The sequence below is a fragment of the Solanum pennellii genome, chromosome 9 (genome assembly GCF_001406875.1).
Source record: "Solanum pennellii chromosome 9, SPENNV200".
In the NCBI taxonomy this organism is placed as follows: domain Eukaryota; kingdom Viridiplantae; phylum Streptophyta; class Magnoliopsida; order Solanales; family Solanaceae; genus Solanum; species Solanum pennellii.
Genome location: NC_028645.1, coordinates 61,595,876 through 61,613,980, shown reverse-complemented (window position 1 = coordinate 61,613,980; position 18,105 = coordinate 61,595,876). Strand labels below are relative to the sequence as shown.

General features: G+C 34.7%; 1 pseudogene; it reads left to right on the top strand.

Moving 5' to 3' along the window:
- Positions 1 to 5,391: 5,391 nt before the first annotated feature.
- The window catches only part of LOC107030259, an 89,683-nt pseudogene continuing 76,969 nt past the window's right edge, over positions 5,392 to 18,105 (top strand).

The window sequence follows — 18,105 nt, the reverse complement described above, 5'->3', positions numbered from 1 at the left end:
ACTTACATTTTTTTCATTTATTGTATTTTGATCCACATGACATTGGGATCCTAGATCAAGCCCCAATAACAACGTTTCCTCGTTATTTTTCTCCTTTGAATTACCTCTTACTTGGAAGAGGGGTTGTGGGATCAAACCCCCACGGCCCCTTTTATTTTATTTTTATCTATTTCTCCTTGTCTATTACGAGTTGACTATGAGGTTGTTTGATTAAACCTCCACAGCCTCTCATTATTTTTCTATTATTCTCCTCCTTAAATCTACCTATGAGGTTGTGGGTTCATTCCCACACGCCTCCCCCTTTATTTTTCTTTTATTAACCTCCTTAATCTGCCTAAGAGGTTGTGGGTTTGATTCCCACAAGCCTCCCCCTTTATTTTACTTTTATTCACCTCCTTAAATCTGATTGAGAGGTGGTGGGTTCGAATCCCACTCCTCTCATTTCTTATTTTTTTCTTTTAAGTTACATTTTCCAGCCAATACCATGGTTCGAATCCCGTTCACCACATTTCTTTTTACTTCTTTGTTTTCATGGTTTTTAACATGGTGAGTTCACGGGTTCAATACTCCATGACCTCACTTGTTTTTAATTCATATTTTTTCAACATTTTGAACCCTCTTTGCTGACCGAAATTCATCACTAGAAGCTGGAAATGTTCTTTTAATTTTTTAGCATCCTTTCATCAAGTTACACCTTAATTCTTAGGGGAATTTCGTAGTGCATTTAGAACGTTTTAGGTGCATTTTCATGGATTCGTTTAGACAAGAGATTATCCCTCAAATCAGCCACATTTAAACTCATATGAACATCACATTTAAATCAACATGTGTACATGAAATATAAAGAACTGTCATGCCATTTCAAGTCCTAAACCATGAACAATAGCCACGACAACACACACATACACACGTAGTTACATTGTCGGAAACATCAACATAAGTCACATAATTCCAAACATACATATAAAAACATAATCATCACGAAAACACGTTTCATCCCTAGTTTTCTACCAGCAAACATAACCAACCTATGATTCAGTGGGAGCTACTGATAGGGACATGCAACGGGGAACAATCCTAGTTTTTGGAATAGATTCGTCTGAACCTTAGGGGTCTCTTGGGAAAGGGACTAAAAGACAAGAGAATCAATACCTTTTTTACATTCAAACCTCGCCTTGCTTTCCAAATAAATCCTCCAAACACACGTCCAACACCAAAAGTTCAACACTAAACTCGACGGAAAACCTTCTCTTTGCCTACTTGATTGATTAACGTCTGTTTTTCTTATATTTTCGTGTGAGTTCTTAAAGGGTGAAGAAATTTGGTTTACCTACTATTTTTGGAGTTATTTTGGCAGAGGAAACGTGAATGAGAGTGATAGACACGTGAGAGAGAGACGAGCGTGGGAGTGAAGAGTTTTCTTAGGCTTAGGAGTCTAGTTTAGGACTTAGTCAAATAAGGTTTTATTTAATTATTACGAATCTGATTTACTTTTATTTTAAGTCAGCTAATAACTAATAAATATAAATTAATTACATTAATTTACAAACTTAAATTAAAACCAATTTAATTCATTGCTTCCACCTAGGTTCGAACCCGGGTGGAGCAAGACTTCACTTCTAGAGCCCAAACTCGGCCCTCTCTCCCAAAAATGCCCCTCCACCTTATTAACTAAATAATTAATTATATATTTAGGATAATTATGATACTACCCTTAGCCTGGAAAAAGGCCATTTTGACCCTAGACCCTCCAAACCTAAGATTTCATCTTTTTAAGTCCGGTAAAGACTCCTTCGAGTAAATCATCGTAATGGAGAGCCTTACATGGTTGGAACCAACCTTTCCTAGCTCAAATAACTCCCAAAGTTAGTTGGCTTGTATGTATCAAGGGTTCTGAGGTTTGAATCTACGTGCATCAATTCATGTGAACCGGGTCTAATCGTTGGCATTCTAGACACATTAAGGATTACTTAGAATATCCATTTTTAGGGTTGTTACATCCATAGTAAGTTGGTGAGCCTCTTTTCATTTTAGAGGACATCTTTTATTACTTTCTAGTTAGTTGATTAAGATGTTGTGAGCTTTGTACCAATATCCATCTCAGTCATATTAGATGCTTTATAGACACTAAGTAGTTCAATAGACTTTGTGTTATAATTCTTATGTTAAATATTTGAGTTGTCATATTGGCCAAGTTGAATGATTAAATAGTTAAATAATTCCTAGTTATCTTATTATTCTATTTAGTTTAGTTCTTTGATCATTAAGTTATTGATTGTTGCCTTCCGCTAATTTAAGAAACCCATGCCAAGGTTCTGCTCGAGGCCAACAATGATGATTACGCCCAGGGTGTAGGCTCAGGGCGTGAGAGTAAATCTCTGCTTACTATTTAATGTATGATATAAATAGTATAGGTTATGTGTATACCTTTGTGCACCAAGTGACTTTTGTGGGAAATCACAATAATTTAACGTAATTGAGGTAGTACTTAAAAAGAGATTTTGATGACTTGTCAAGGTTTCCAGAATTGTCTTCTTGAATAGAATTGCTTTAACAACAAGGATATCCGATAAAATTGAACAATATTGTGGGTGTATACTATATTTGATCTTTTGTAAGTATGAAATTGATGAACTTTGGTGAATTAGGATTAAACCATAATAACGAACCCTAATGAAGAACTGGGACTGAGTTTGGTATATTTGTACGTTAGGAATTGAGGAGTACTTCGTAGGTGATGGTTGTGATTCTATTATTATGTGATGTTGTTGTTCTATCTTCATTATTATATATGTATATGTATGAATGTTTTCATACTGATCACGCTTGTTGTAAATGAGATAGATGAATGATGATTATTGTGAAATCATGATGTAAATATATGATCTTGATGATGTACTTATGATTGTGATTGCGGTTATGCGATTGGTATCAGATTACCACGTTCCAACATAACTAACTTAGATCGGTTCCCATGTTCCGGCATAAATATTGGATCGATTGGCACATTTCGCCATAAATATAAAATTTGTTGCCATGTTCTGCCATAAACATAAGATTAGATGTCACGTTCCACCATACTAACAATGGAACCAGTTGCCACATTCTGGTAAAAATATGGAATAAGTTGACACATTTAAACATAAACATGCCATCGGCATCCACGTTCCAGCACACTAACAATGGGATCAAACTGCCACATTCCGACAAGCTAATTGTTTGGGCTTGGGTTCCGTGAGAGAACTATTGAATTATATTGTGTATCTAATTATGATGATTGCGTTTATATTTATTGATAAGTGATATTGGAAGATGGTATGTTGCTCCATAATTGATACACAATGAATTCGTGATAAATGTGTGTGAGGAGCCTGTTGTCATTATAGTATATACTTGAAGTACGCTTGTAAAAATAGTATGGCTTCGGTGGAAGAAGTCATGGTTTTGAACTCAGCTTATAATGACTTATAGTTGGTTTGTTGTGTATGTTAAATGGATTCTACTTGGAGAAGTACAGATGGGGATTAGTATAACTAAAATGAGTCTAATAATTTAAGTGAAAATGATGGGGTATTATGACAAGGTAAGGATATGACGTGAGCGATTAGTTAAATTAGCAGTGAGGTTACTTGGTTGTTGACTATTTGTTTAGAATGGCTAAACCTTAACCTAGAATTTGGTAAGAGGGTGGGAAACAACGAGTTAGTAGTTAGAATGGCAGTGTGAGTGGAGAAGCGAGTGGTTTATTTCAGGATTCTTACTAGTTCGTTTCTTATATTATGTGGTGGGTGTCGAGTTGATCAATAATGCATACCAGTACGTGTATTTGTACTAATACTACTGTTGCTATGTCTTTTGACATAGTTTGGTTGCAAGATTTTGTAATGTTTCCTTAGGTGAAGACAAGAATCTCTAGCAACTCTTACTTTTCCTTCTGCTTAGTGGAAGTTCTGTCATGCATTTTATGGTCCATTGTATCCTTAGTAGCTCTTGTGCTTTTATAAATTGGATCCTTGGGGTTGTTAATTTATTTACAAGTCTTAATAATTCGTTGAAAATCATTCTATTTTTAAAGATTTTTCATCTCTATTATTTCTATCTCTCGTTAATTTCCACATGTTTTAACCTTTGTGGTATGAGTGTTCTCCTACTTAGGTGTTAGACTGGGTGCCCGCACGACCAGGTGGGTTGGGTCGTGATAAATTCGTATCAGAGCCTAGGTTTGTGGTCTCCCACTACAAGAGAAAAATGTGAACTACGCTCTTGTGGATTGTTGTGTTGACGACCACATCTAATCTTCACAAAGCTAGAAGCATTCTAGGAAGTCATTTCACTCATTCTCTCCTTCGTGCGAAGTGTTGCTATGGTATGAGTTGAGACAAATTGGTATCTCAGTGAAGTATAGTGTACATAGTGATTTCGAATGAAGGGATACAAGAAAAAGTTAATTGGAACTGAGAAGGTTCCAATTGGTATATGGTCTTAAGGGTCGTACGAGGCATAGATGACCAGTAAATGTCATCTATGGGACCTCTGGCACCTCGTACTCAACTTTGGGACCTCTGGCACCTCTAGTACCTCATTAATAGCAGTGGAGTTAAAAGGAATTTCTACTCCCCAAATGCGAATGGCTAGATAAGGTCCTTCCTTGCATAAAACTCCGTTACCCAAGTAGATCGTACATTTAGGGGAGTCTCAGTCAGCGGTAGCCAACAAAACTAGACTAGGCAAGCATAAAAGGCAGGAGACTTATCTTCCACCTTATGTAACACAAACTCCATCTCGAAGCAGAATCCTACGTTGCGGTAGTCGTGATGTTTCCCTTGTCGAGGAAATAACTTTTTTTATTTTTCTTATTCAAAGACATTGTAATAGACTTAGATATTTCTATATTGTTGATGTATGGGCTGTGACCCAAGATATTCGTGTGTCTACTATGGCGACAATGAGACTTAGTATTCCTTATGTTTTCTATAAAAGAGATTTATAGATGGTGTTGCTGAAAAGTTTTAATTTCGCACTACTTTGATACATGTTTATGCAATGAAATATGTTTAAGAGCTTTAATGATACCTCTGAGAGTTCTAATATGGCGTGTGGCGACTCAAGAGTGATCTAACTTCTAGGGTGTACTTGTGGGTCGTTACAAACTTTGTATCGTAGCATAAGTTTTGAGAGTATTCATTAGGATTCAAAAGTCTCGTAAATGCCACGTCTAGTAGAGTCTTGTTCATTTGTGAGAGTAGTGACACATCCATGAGAGAGTGGCTATAGGATGATAGACTTTCCCCTCTTATCTACACTTGTGTCGTTCCCTAAAGTTAAAAAGTTATGAGTGTCCATTATTAATCCTTTTCCTTGTGTTTATATGATATGAATATAAGGAAGACGATGGCAAGGAGAGTTGATATGGAAATGGTTGAGGGAGTTCCTCCCCGAGGTGAACAAGTTCCTCACAGTGGACAAGCTCCACAAGGTGTTGAAGTTTCTCAAGGTGAGCAAGTTCCTATTGTGGGTCAAGGGAATGAGGTTCCGGTGGTTCCCCCAGACATGACAAATAGGAAGACTATAGAGACTCTTCTTATCCTAGCCTGAGACTTGACGACTCAAGTGATTAGAGACATAGGGCCTAGGGTGAATGCTTTTGAGAGTACTATGACCTTTAGATTGAGGGACTTTGTGAGGATGAATCCTCATATCTTCCTTGTCTCTAACGTGGGAGAATATCCCTAAGCCTTTTTAGATGAGGTGTATAAGATAGTCTATGCTATGGGAGTGACTTCTAGAGATAAGGCCGAGTTATCTTCTTACCGATTGAAAGATGTTGCTCAAGTGTGTTTCAGTCAATGAAATGATAGTAAGCCGGTTTAATCGGATCCCTTAGAGTGGGAGGAGTTTAAGGAAACATTCTTAGGAAGATACTTTCCCGTGAAAAGAGGGATGTTAAGATTGAGGAATTCATAAACCTTAGGCAAGGTAACATGATTGTTGAGGAGTTTTCCTTGAAGTTTACCCTATTTTCTAAGTATGATACATCCTTGGTGTCCAGCCCTAGGAATGAGATGAGTAGGTTTTTGACGGGAGTATCAGATATTGTGAAGGAAAAGTGTCGTACAACTATGCTCCATGGTGATATGAATCAATCTAGGCTTATGGTGTATGCTCAATCTATTGAAGAGTCTAAGCTTGGGAGTATAAGTAGAGATGCTAAGAGGGGGAAAATTGAGAGCGAGATAAACTTAATTTTAAGAAGAGGGCTACAAATCAATATGGTTCTATTGCTCCTAAGACCAACTATGAGAGAGGTGGTGGTTCTCAAGGTGTTAAGCCTACTTGTGCTACTTGTGGGAAGAAGCACTTTGAGAAGTATCTAGCATGTACCGATGGCTTCTTTGGTTGTGGTAAGGATGATCACAAGGTAAGACATTTTCCTACTATTGCATCTAGAGGAAGAGAAGCCAAGCAAGTTCCTCCAAGTATTGCGTATGGTGATGTTCCAAGGAAGAATCGTTTCTATTCTCTCCGAGCTTACGGAACAAAGTCGGATGAGGATGCCGGTAAGTCATAGTTTTCTCTCTTTAGTTGTTATGGGTTCCTTAAAAGTAGGGGAGTATGATGAGAAGTTTGGTTGTAGATTGTTATCTCTTCTCTTTTATTCAATTCAATCATGAGAGTTAGAATGTCATAACATCATGTTGCATGTTTTTAGGAGTCTTGTTGAAAACGAATTTCATTGATCTCCTTGCATTATGCGTTTCATGAACTCATGTTTATGAAGTAAAATGAGTTTATATGATATTGTCTCTCATATTGTCATGCCTCCATCATAAATTTCTTAAAAATTGCATTAGTGTGTTAGTAACCATACTTCACTGTAAAGAATTTCATAGTTCACTGTAAGGAACTTGAGAATTTGGCTAAATTGTGCTTTCATAAAAAAAAAATATTTATAATGTTATAAATATTATTAATATGAGCATGAAAATATGTGGGTAATGAATCTTCTCTTATATGATGTGTAAAGGTTGAGTCTTAATGCATGATGAGTATTAGAGGTTGTGCCTATTTCTTGTTGTGTTTTGAGTCTCTTGTAATGTGGAGTTGATGTTCCTCCTATCTATATCTATAATATGTTGTGTGGTATGGTTATGAGCTTCTATTCTTTATTCCTTATCTCTTGATAGTGTTTAATGTGTAGCGAGTATCATTCGAAGACGAATGTTGTCCAAGTGGGGGAGAATGTAACATCCCTAAACATGAACTAGGTAAAGCTAAAGCCTAACATGTATGTCAAGAGGTTTTAAAGTCTTGAAATGGTTAATAATAGTGTTTACAGGTAGGGTGTAAGGTTTGTACGATGTTTGTGAAAAGTTTTAATTACGCACTACTTCTCATACATGTTTATGCAATGAATGATGTCTAAGGGATTGTATGAGACCTCCGAGAGGTCAAATACGCCGTGTGGCAACTTAAGAGTGCTCTTACTTCTTGGGTGTTCTTGTGGATCGTTATAGCTGCAGAAAGATTGAGGAGATTGTAATTACAGAAATCCTATTTTCTCATTCTTCTTAAAATCCCTAGGATAATCGTAAATTACCCTAAAACCTCAAAAAAAATGTTATAAGCTTGGGAAGGAATAAGAAGGAGATTTCTATCATGAGGGTGGTTAAATCTTGCTAATTCTTGTCCAAACCACCGACTCAAATATGGAAAAGCTTGAACCAAAGTCACAAACCCAGTAAAATCGCTTTGCGTCTCGGTAGGGGCTAAGTTTCATGAATTGAGTAGTCGTAAATTTGTGCTTACATGTAATGTGTACAATCAAAAATGTGGGTTATGTGTAGATCTTCATGCATAGAGTCGATTCCGTAGGAAATTGCTCTAGTTAAACGTAATTGGGTTAGTGCTTAACACGAGATTTCGGTAACTTGTCAAGGTTTTAAGAATTTCCTCCTTGAATAGAATTGCTTCAACAACAAGGATATCTGATAAAGTGGAATATGATTATGGGTGTATGCCATATTCAAACTATTGAAGTTATGAAATTGATGAACTTTGGTGGATTAGGATTATACCCTAATAAAGAACTAGGATTGAGCTAGTATATTTCTATGTTAGGAATTGAGGAGCAATTCGTAGTGATGGTTGTGATTATGTGATGTTTTTTTTTTCGTTCTTCATTATGATACTTCTATATGCATGAATATTGCAATATTGATTACGCTTGTTGTAAATATGATAAATGGATGATGATTGCTATGAAATCATGATGTAAATGTATGATCTTGATGATGTACTTGTAATTGTGATTGTGATTTGTGATTTGTGATTCAGATCAGATTGCCACGTTCCAGCAAAACTAACTTGGATGGGTTGCCACGTTTCAACATAAATATGGAAATTGTTTCCACGTTTCCGGCATAAACATGGGATCGATCGACACGTGCCACCACACTAACAATGGGATTGGTTGCCATATTTCAACATAAATATGGCATTGGTTGTCACGTTCCATAATAAACATAGAATCAATTGCCACATTTTCGGCAAAATAACAATGGAATTGGACTGCCACGTTCTAGCAAGCTAATTGTTCGGTCTTAGGTTCCATGAAAGAACTATTGAATTATGTTGTGTTTCTAATCATGAGGATTGTATTTATATTTATTGATAAGTGATATTGGAAAACGGTATGTTGCTCCATAATTCATAATCGATGAATTCATGATAAGTGTGTGTGAGGTGCTTGTTGTCATCATAGTATATTCTTGAAGTACGCTTGTACAAATTGTGTGGCATTGGTCATACTCAGGTTATAACGAACTGTAGTTTGTCTGTCGTGAGGAGGAAATGGTGAGAGTAGCGATAGTCCATCCGATAAAATATATTAGGTGGATTCTACTTGGAGACGTGCAGATGGGGATTAGTATGACGAAAGTTAGTCTAATGATTTTATGTGACAATGGTGGGTTATTATTACAAGGCAAGGATATGATGTGAGTAATTAGTTAAATTGATAGTGAGATTAATTGGGGGTTGACTATGTGTTTACAATGGTTAAGCCCTGATCTACAATTTGATAAATGGTTGGTGAATATTGAGTCACTAGTTAGAATGACAGTGTGATTGGGGAGGGGGGGTAATGCAACAAAAGGGTTAGGTGGAGAAGCGAAAGGTTTATTTCATTATTCTTACTGCTCCCTCCGTTTCAAAAAGGACGGCCTAGTTTGACTTGGACGGAGTTTAAGAAAAGAAATAAGGCTTTCTAAACTTGTGGTTCTAAATTATATTTATGTCAAATGTACCAAATACAATTTAATATTGTGGTGTTAAACATGTCACGTGGAAAGTTAAAGTTAAAGTGTTGCCAAAAAAGTAAAGGTGTCATTCTCTTTTAAACAAACTAAAAAGGAAATAGGGAAATTCTTTTTGAAACAGAGGGAGTACTTGGTTTCTTATATTATGTGGTAGGTGTCGGGTTAACCTGTGATGCTTACCAGTACATGTGTTTGTAGTGATACTACTCTTGCTATGTCTTTTGACATAGTCTTGTTGAAGGATTTATTGATGTTTCCTTAGGTGAAGACAAAGAAACTCCAGAAACTTCTAGTTAATTGTTCTTCCACTTGGTGGGAGTTTCATCAAGTATTTTATCGTCCATTGTATCCTCAGTAGCTCTTGTGCCTGTTTAGACTAGATCCTTGGGGTTATTAACTATTTACAAGTCTAGTTTGTTGAAAAACATTCTAACTATAGAGATCTTTTTAAATCTATTATATATGTGTTTCATTAATTTTCTGCATGTTTAACCTTTGGGGTATGAGGGTTCTCTTTCTAAGGTGTTAGAGTAGGTGCCCGCACAACCCCGTGGGTTGGGTCGTGACACTTTTGGCAAGAACATTATGGTATCCAACTATTTAATGGGATTTATCCTCTCATGATAAACAAGACATATGAATGATAAGAATACTATTTTGATGCTTAATTTTCTCTTTTGTTTCAATGGCTTCTTTAAGAACGGGGTTTAGTTCACTTTAGGAACTTTTCATCAAGTGAGTTTTTCTTTCAAATGTTATTTTATATAGGTTAATCATATATAACTAAAGGATTCCGTCATTATAGATATTTCAACGAGGGAAAAATCGGAGCCTGAAAAACTTTTTCGTAGTATTAGAATTTTCCCACCCTTGTCCATATTTGGAAGATATCGGCGTCATCAAAGTGTAGGGAAATATGGTAGCAATCGGGTAGAATTAAATATGAATTAGATTTCATGATTAGTTAGATAACTCATTAATGAATCTGTAGTACTTTACGAAATAGAATTTGGGTAAATAGATATCCGGGAATCGATCTTAGAGTTAAGGATATCTTCTGAGCGTAGTGAGTTAAGATGTGCTAAAAAAAGGGAGAATCAAAATTTTCTCAAAAGTTTCTGCCTCGAATCCTGCCGCTTCAGCAATATTTATACAATATACACCTCTATAGCGAACAAGGCAGGAATGAAATTGTAAGATTTTTTGGGATTTTTCCAACAAGAGTTGAGCTCACTGCTTCAAAAGGTTTCGTTGCAGTGGTGCCGCTAAAGCGGGAAGGGTACCGCTTTAGCGCGATCGCGAATAAATTCATAACTAAAACCCCAAAACGACATTATTTGGCACTTTTCAACTTTTAGAGATAAGACACGATCCCTAGGATCTTCCAACTAGTTTTTCACCATTCTTGAAACTAATTGTAAGCTTCTCACTCCCCAAATTCACTTTTCGATCATTAGAACATAATAGAATGGATGAATGTTGATGGGAAAGGGTTTCTTGACAGATTCTATTGTGTAACTAACCTTAATTTGACTATTTGGGATCATGGGTTTGATATAGGGTTCATAGAATTGTTCGTATTCTGGGTAATTAGAGATTGTTTGTTGATTCTCATGTTATTGTGATTATTTGTAGACTAAGAACAAGCGGAACGAATCTGAAAAGGGAAGGATCAAATTTCTTATGGTTTTAAACTTGTTTCAAGGTAGGTGATGGTTTTGATTTCATGATTGTGTGGTGTATGCATGTTCTTGCTTAATGATAATACTTGCATGTATATGAATGGTGCAAGATTTATCACACTTGTTGTAATAGTGATAGACAAAAGAGGTAGTCATGAAATCATAATGTAAATATACGATCTTGATGATGTACTTGTGATTGTGATTGTGATGTATGGTTGAGGATCAGATTGCCACGTTCCGGCAAGCTAACTTTGGATCAAACTATCACGTTCTGGAATAACATTGGATTGGATTGCCATGTTCCGGCATACTTGGGATCAGCTTGCCATGTTTTGAAAAACTAATTGTTTGGGTTTAGGTTTCGTAAGAGGACCAATGTTGTGTTAAGCATGTTAAATGTGTTGTCGAATCGTCATATTGATAATGTTGTTTGTATTGATATATATGCATGTGATTATTATGTTGGTCAACTTAATTATATTGCACTAGTGAGATAATCACGTGATCTTAACAATACATGGTATTTGTGTATTGATTCTATACTTGCTCTTATTTTTGTTGAGTACAAGGCATCTTTAAGCGGCTATTAACAAACCTCACTTAGGAGATTGGAGAATATCGCATCGACTTCAAGGGTGACCTACTTCTTCCGGGGAACCATTAATTTCTCTTTCGTCCATGTCCACCAATTTCGAACTTTGACCTCTATGTTTAGTTAGTTGAATAGTTCATTAGAAATTCCTTGTTTAGAGTTGGTTATCGGAATTTTGGTACATTCACTTTCTGGTCCTAGGTTTATCTTCCGCAGATGTTAGTTATTACATCTTTGTTTAGTAATGGAAATTCGTTTTTTAGTTATTTAACTTGCTTCCGTAACTTTAATATCTTAGTTTTAGAATAATTGTTTTAGTTGGATTGTAATAGTGGTTCTCCAACCGGTTTGTAAGTGTGCTTGTCAATCAGGACGGATTTTTGGTCGTTACCTCTTATTTACTTCATATGTTCATGGATTTTTTATTGTCCATACCATTTTTAGAAAATTCTAGACACATGAGGCACTTAACAAGTAAGTTTCTTTTTTATTTTCTTTCCTCGTCCTGCTCATAACTAATAATAACATCCATTAATAGTGCATCAATATTTTATTTTTATGTATATATTATTAAATATAATTTATCTTATTTTTACATTCACTAAACACATATTTTGTATGAATGGTTAAACTATTTCTATGTCAAATTGAATATATTTTACATTCATCAAGAATTTTTCTTATATTGCTTCTATTTTTTAAAGAGATTTAAAGGAAATAGAAAATAAGATAAGTACGCTTCAATATTCATCACGTTGCATGAAATACACAATGTTGATTGAAAAGAGGAGTATATCTACTTGCTTAACCTTTTATGAAGAAAAACTATCAAGGAGGTTGACGAACAGGTTGAAGAGGTTAGTTTTCATCTCATCATATATATTAAATTTAACATTGTGTATACCATATATCTTATATGTATAAATAAATTTTCTTTGTCTTTTTTTTTCTTTGCAGAACGAAGAGTTAGTAAATACTATCGAGTACACAAAATAATGATTGATGAAGAGTAAAGTTGCCCTAGAAGCTTTCAATGGTATTTCAATGTTATCACCTTAGTGTTAAATTCAAAAAAAAAATAGTTATAGTTTCTTACTCTCTTTGGAAGGATTAATTTTTCTTATGAATTGCCTAAAATTATAGATCTTGATATTCTACTGCTATTTAATTAATACTAATTTCCAACTTAAATTGTTATCATGATTATTCTATTTTTTTGGTTGAATCTACTGTAATATTTCAAGTAACACTACCATACTTAAGTTTCAGTAGATCATAAATATACTTATCACATTATATACTTACCACATTGTATACTACAAATAACACTACAACACTTATGGTTCCAAATATATCATGGCTTAAATATAATCACATTGTACACTACAAGTAACACTACCACACTTAATGTTCCAAATAGATCATAGCTTAAATATACTAACCACATTGTATACAATAAATAACACTACCACACTTCGGGCAACTCGTCCATGTCTGCAGGATACATAACGGTGTCTATGAATTTCTCGTAAGGTTCCAAATAGATCATAACTTAAATAAACTAACAATATCTATACTACATATACACACCTCACGAAATTGAGCATAAAATATTTCACCGTGCACATTTTATCACAAGTAGTTTGCCCTCTCATGGGACCCCAATTCAAATTGTTAGTATGCAACCAATCCTAGTTAGAGTGCTGGAATGTGGCAGCCGATCCTCGTTAGTATGTCGGAATGTTGTTTTCCAATCCAAGTTAGAGTGCCGAACGTGGCAGCCGATTTGAATCACACATCACAATAATACATCAACATCATACATTCAAGTCATGATTTCATCATATCGATATTCACATATCTTTTTTCAACATCTAAGACCATTGTTGCAACATGCATACATATACAAGTATCACAACAAAGCAAAACATGTGTATATCACACCATCACAGACATCACCTAGTCACATACTTAATTACATATGGTTCCCTCTATTTCTCCTTACAGTATTATACAAGTCCAAATGCTAGTTCTTCATCACATAGTTCTGTTACCCTGACTAATTGTAGCCAAGAACACGAATAAGAACCTCGACCAATTTACTATCTCAACACAACACTAATCCCATAAGCATTGAATTATAGCAACTTTCCACCGAATTTACTCGTTGCACGAAGGTCTGAACATACCTCATACTGTTAAATACATATATAATATGGTAAGCATGTATTTATAACTACTCAACATAAAAACCCAATCTACCTGAGCGCCAAGCCGGAGTTTTGATTTTGTTTCTTGTTTTTCCCGATTTGCTATGGTGAATTTGGTCAAGATTTTGCGAGCTTCAGCAAGTCATCCCCATGCTAGAAAACTCCCTCTCCTTCCTTTCCCAACTTAAAATATTTTTTTATAGGGAATCTAGGGTAATTTACAACTTATTAGGATATTTAAAAAGATGAAAAAATAAGGATTTCTCGTAAACTCAGATTCTGCCTCGCTGATCCCGCTACAGTGGTAGTGCACCAATGGCACATGTCCCGCTGTAGCGGGATAATGAGCAGAAATTTTGCGAATTTTGCTCTTCTCCAATAACGACGATTCGGGTCGTTACAATATATTGGTTTTTTATGGATTTTTAAAAACATATTTTCCATTGTTTTGATTGAAATCTTCCTCCAAAATCTACCTAAAGCTGTTATGTGTGTTTTCTGATATAATAATGCTCCATAAAAATAAAAATAAAAATTATTTAATGTAATATAGAGCCTTAATTATTATTTTGGTGTGATGGTTTTCGTTAAATATTTAGGTATTTGTGGCTCTTAAAGTTCATTAAAAAGTGTCCAATTTCATAAGAGTTTAATTCTTATCCACCCAAGAAAATTACACAATCACCTCCTTTTTAGAAATATTTATTTTCCTATTAATATATGCACATATTGTTAATATTTAAATAAAAATAATTAAAAGAGTATTATATGATAACTTGGACTCTTAATTAATTATACAATTTTGTTTAGGATTCTTACTTGGTTTACCAAAAATAAAAAAAGATTCTTTCACACTTTCTTCTCATTATTTTACGCTCCTTCTCTCCCACGACTCAAGCAACTCAACACCGGAAGCAATTTGAGACAATCAATGAAAACTTATTAGAAATACTTATTTCTCTTATTTAAATTCAACTTATATATTTTCACATCTAATGATAAATGGTTTTTCGTCTTTTTTATAAACACATTTTACAGATCTTTTAACGACACTCTATCGATGATTCTCTTAATGCATTTTACTGTATATTTACAAATTCGGATGTTCAGTCTTTTAGCGACATACTCCACTTTCCAAATCTTGAAAATGTTAGTATCAGAGGTAAGAAGTAAGAGTTAATGTCTTCATGCCTCATGAATTATTCTGATACTGATGAAGATTCGGAAATATTATAATCGATCTAGTACCTAACATGGAAAATCAACTACTAACCCAAAATTAAACCAACATGTAATTTCTTAAACCAGGACATCAAATAAATATTAAGAAAATAATTTTAAAAGCAACTAAGGAACTGAATAAACTCAATTAATAGTCAAAACGTTCATGCAGAATAAAGTCTTAAGAATTGAAAGTGCTAGTACCAAAACTCTAATATAATCAATAATGGGGATGCAATACTAAAAACTTAGAAAACAAATCTATAGTCGAATGTAAGAATAGACAGAAATTATAGAAGAATCAGTGACAACTTGAAAGAGTATCTCACCCTTGGATTTAATGTCAAATATCTCTTCAGTAAGGTCTCCTCTCAGCTAGAAGATGTCTTGCACTTAACAAGAAAAGAACATGTACAATATCAATACACAAATCACTAGTAGGATTATACGGTCAGTCAAAGATATAAGTGTAACAATTTACTACATTAAAGTAAGTAAAGTCAATATAAATAACTACAATCTTTAAGCCCTACGGGTTCCTTATTGTCTCGGCTACAAGAATACTTTCAGCAAACCGAGGCACCTAGTCCAGATTCCTTCCCAGGTTGACCTAAACTAAAAATTTTGAGTCACTATCTATAAAGCTTTCAACCCATTTCACCATTGATGGGGATGGATCATTTCAGTGTTATTTCACTTAACTAAAGTGGGACAATTAAGTAGGTGGGGTCATATGCTAAATGGTAGAGTTCATCGCCACTCAGACTTTTCAACTTTAAATTTTCTTTCAGGTTCCTGTTACATTCAACGACAGCAATGACCATCGCCGAATAACTTTGACGATACGCCAACTTTTCCCTGATATTTCCAAACTGAGATGAACTTGAGGGTTAAGAACTGTTACCTTCGGCTATGTTCCGAGTCAACTAGGCTGACGCTCACTATCGACTTTGCATATTTCTTTAAGTTCTTTGGCTACTTTTGATCTCTTTTGTATCCATGCTTACAGTATCATCACTGAAATACAAATACATTTGAACAGAATAAGTTGTAAATGGACATTGAGAACATTACTTTTGGTATACTAGAAGCTTAAAATGAGCCTAAAATTGTCTACTCATCAGAGATCTTCATATTTTTTAAATACTTTCATTTTTTTAACGACACTAAATTTTTCTCTATACTTTTACCCTATCACTCCATTCTAATGTATCCCTTAACTTCGCAAAAGTGTCATGTCTGAGTTATTTGTGTAACGGTAAGAGTATATGTGAGTGACTTTTGCAACAAGGGATATATTAACTATAAATAATAAAGTTGAGGGTTATATCCTATCCTTTTCCTTTAATTGTTAATGTGACAAATAAAAATAAAGAAACGTGAATGGAAAAAGAAAAAAAATAATTTAAGATTGTTGTTTTGAGGCTACATTGTAAGTCATTTTGTCTGTATTTGCAAAAAACGAAAAGGGGGAGGGGAATCTATGATAAATTTTATATGAAGATGAGTGTAGAAATAAATTTGATCATTAAGATATTAAAATCAAGTTATTCATTGAATTAAAGAAGTTAGAAAAAAAAACTCATAGTTGAGAAAGATCAAATGTACCTCTTAACTTTGGGAAATAATCTAATATACCTCTTACATTTTCAAACGGATCAAATATACCTATATAGATTCTATTTTTAATAATATATCGAAAACATAAAATAAATTTAATTAATTTTCACTTCCATTAGAAATATAAGATATGTTTGAGCTATTTATGTAATAATAGGAGTGTATATGAGTCACTTTTGTAACAAATGATATATCAACTCTAAATTTTGAATTTTAAAGGTACACCATGCCATTTTTCCTTAATTCTTTAGGGGTCAAGTCTAGTCTATCCTCTTTTGATCGAGTTTGGTAGATATTAGATTAAATATTTAAAAGATGGTTTAAAAAATAGTGATGTTACTTGTCACGACCCAAAACGAGCCGCGAGTGGCACCCACATTTATCCTCCTATGTGAGCGAACCAACCAATCTAATCCCAATTTCTTACCAATATTTCAACCATAATAAACAGAATATAATGCGGAAGACTTAAAACTCATTAATATAACCAATAAATAACTTCTAAAATTTAATACTTATTATTCCCAAAATCTTGAAGTCATCACCACAAGAACATCTATCCTCAAATTACTAAATCTAAGAGTATCTAAGAAGCTAAAATAAATGAACGGCTAGTCCATGCCAGAACTTCAAGGCATCAAGACGTGAATGAGAGAGAATCCAGTCCGAGCTAGGGACAATAGCTCACCCTGAAATCTGACGTGATGAAGACTGGCTAGAGTTGAGGACGAGTTGAAGACGATGGCACGTTTGATGCACTCCACAAATAACAAAGAAAAACAAATACAAGTAGGGGTCAGTACAAAACACAAGTACTGAGTAGGTAGCATCGGCCAACTCAAAATAGAAAGCAATATATATCGAATAATAACATAAAACCAACCAAATACTTAACAGGTGATAGCAACAATTATAAGAATCATTTGCAACAACACCAAACACATCTATGAGGACTCAAGCCTCCACACCGTACTCACTTAAGAATTAGGTTCTTCAAATCGGTGTATATTAGCATAATTCAAGATTCATTCTCTTTGTCCTTCTTGTGTCGGAACGTGACACTCCGATCCCCTACTACAATGTGTCGGAACGTGACACTCCGATCCTCTACTATCCTGGTGTCGGAATGTGACACTCCGATCCACTACTATCCTGGTGTCGGAACGTGACACTCCGATCCAATACTATCCTGGTGTCGGTTCGTGACACCTGATCCATTACCCTCAATCATTTAGTTCATCAAGCCTTTTTTTATACCAAGGCATCATCATTAACAAAGTGGATTTAAGGTTTAAGATTCACAGCCTCATCTTTCCAACCCACTACAATTACATAATCACATCATGCAAGCACACAATTAAGCATATAGAAGACTTTACAATACTACCCAATACATATCATTCGCTATTAAGAGTTTACTATGAAATAGCATAAACCATAACCTACCTCCACCGAAGAAT